Raw genomic sequence first — 2,822 nt, 5'->3', positions numbered from 1 at the left:
GCACATGCCGGGGCTCGGAAGTGAAGTAGTGACATTTTGAAATGCAGACTTTGATGGAATGCTCTGTGGGCGTCACGTTGCGTTTGCAGAGCCCCTGATGTGGCTTAACAGTAGAAACCCCCCACAAGTGACCCCATTTTGGAAACTAGACCCCGAAAGGAACTTATCTAGATGTGTGGTGAGCACTTTGAACCCCCAAGTGCTTCAAAGAAGTTTATAATGCAGAGCCGTGAAAATAATAAATACGTTTTCTTTCCTCAAAAATAATTATTTAGCCCAGAATTTTTCATTTTCCCAAGGGTTACAGGAGAAATTGGATCCCAAAAGTTGTTGTCCAGTTTCTCCTGAGTACGCTGATACCCCATGTGTGGGGGTAAACCACTGTTTGGGCACACGTCGGGGCTCAGAAGGGAAGTAGTGACTTTTGAAATGCAGACTTTGATGGAATGGTCTGCGGGCGTCACATTGCGTTTGCAGAGCCCCTGGTGTGCCTAAACAGTAGAAACCCCCCACAAGTGACCCCATTTTAGAAACTAGACCCCCCAAGGAACTTATCTAGATATGTGGTGAGCACTTTGAACCCCCAAGTGCTTCACAGACGTTTACAACGCAGAGCCGTGAAAATAAAAAATAATTTTTCTTTCCTCAAAAATGATGTTTTAGCAAGCATTTCTTTATTTTCACAAGGGTATCAGGAGAAATTGGACCCCAGTAATTGTTGCGCAGTTTGTCCTGAGTATGCTGGTACCCCATATGTGGGGGTAAACCACTGTTTGGGCACACGTCGGGGCTCGGAAGTGAGGGAGCACCATTTGACTTTTTGAATAAAAGATTGGCTGGAATCAATGGTGGCGCCATGTTGCGTTTGGAGACCCCCTGATGTGCCTAAACAGTGGAAACCCTTCAATTCTAACTCCAACACACCCCTAACCCTTATCCCAACTGTAGCCGTAACCCTAATCACAACCCTAACCCCAACACACCCATAACCCCAACACACCCCTAACCCTAACCACAACCCTAATTCCAACCCAACCCTAAGGCTATGTGCCAACGTTGCGGATTCGTATGAGATTTTTCAGCACCATTTTTTAAAAATCCGCGGGTAAAAGGCACTGCGTTTTACCTGCGGATTTACTGCGGATTTCCAGTGTTTTTTTGTCCGGATTTCACCTGCGGATTCCTATTGAGGAACAGGTGTAAAACGCTGCGGAATCCGCGCAAAGAATTGACATGCTGCGGAAAATACAACGCAGCGTTCCCGCGCGGTATTTTCCGCACCATGGGCACAGCGGATTTGGCTTTCCATATGTTTACATGGTACTGTAAACCTGATGGAACTCTGCTGCGGATCCGCAGCGGCCAATCCGCACCGTGTGCACATAGCCTAATTCTAAAGGTATGTGCACACGCTGCGGAAAACGCTGCGGATCCGCAGCAGTTTCCCATGAGTTTACAGTTCAATGCAAACCTATGGAAAACAAAAATCGCTGTACACATGCTGCAGAAAAACTGCACGGAAACGCAGCGGTTTACATTCCGCAGCATGTCACTTCTTTCTGCGGATTCCGCAGCGGTTTTACAACTTCTCAAATAGAAAATCGCTGTTGTAAAACCGCATTGAAATGCGCAGAAAAAACATGGTAAATCCGCCATAAATCCGCAGCGGTTTAGCATTGCGGATTTATCAAATCCGCAGCGGAAAAATCCGCAGAGGACCAGAATACGTGTGCACATACCGAAACCCTAACCCTAACCCTACCCCTAACCCTACCCCTAGTTCTTACCCCAACCTTAGTGGAAAAAAAAAATATATTTTTTTTATTGTCCCTACCTATGGGGGTGACAAAAAGGGGGGGGGGTCATTTACTTTTTTTTTTATTTTGATCACTGAGATATAACCTATCTCAGTGATCAAAATTCACTCTGGACCGAATCTGCACTGCACTGCGCCCGCCATTTTGGAAGATGGCGGCGCCCAGGAAAGAAGACGGACGGTCCCCGGGAGGCCAGGTAAGTATAAGGGGGGGGAGATCAGGGCACGGGGGGGGCGTCGGAGCACGGGGGGGTGGATTGGAGCACGGAGTGGGGGATCGCTGTGCGGGCGGGTGGATCGGAGCACGGGGGGGGAAATCGCTGTGCGGGGGAGGGGATCGGAGTGCGGGGGGTTTGATTGGAGCACGGGGGGTGTGATTGGAGCACGGGGGGAGCGGGCAGGAGGACGGGGGAGCGGAGCACAGGACCGAGGGGAGCAGACCACAGATCGGGGGGCTGGGGGGGCGATCGGAGGAGTGGGGTGGGTGCACATTAGTGTGTCCAGCCATGGCCGATGATATTGCAGCATCGGCCATGGCTGGATTGTAATATTTCACCATTTTTTTAGGTGAAATATTACAAATCGCTCTGATTGGCAGTTTCACTTTCAACAGCCAATCAGAGCGATCGTAGCCACGAGGGGGTGAAGCCACCCCCCCTGGGCTAAACTACCACTCCCCCTGTCCCTGCAGATCGGGTGAAATGGGAGTTAACCCTTTCACCCGGCCTGCAGGGACGCGATCTTTCCATGACGCATATGCTGCGTCATGGGTCGGAATGGCACCGACTTTCATGACGCAGCGTATGCGTCAAAGGTCGGGAAGGGGTTAATAGGGGTGCCCAAATGTTTTCATATAACTGTATTTTCAGTTGTTTAAAACTTTGTTGTTAAGTATATATTTCCACATGTGTTAATTCATAGTTTTGATGCCTTCAGTGTGAATTTACAATTTTCATAGTCATGAAAATACAGAAAAATCTTTAAATGAGAAGGTGTGTCCAAACTT

The sequence above is a fragment of the Ranitomeya imitator genome, chromosome 7 (assembly GCF_032444005.1).
Source record: "Ranitomeya imitator isolate aRanImi1 chromosome 7, aRanImi1.pri, whole genome shotgun sequence".
In the NCBI taxonomy this organism is placed as follows: Eukaryota; Metazoa; Chordata; class Amphibia; order Anura; family Dendrobatidae; genus Ranitomeya; species Ranitomeya imitator.
The sequence above is the reverse complement of the archived record's forward strand: the minus strand, read 5'-3'. Positions refer to the sequence as shown.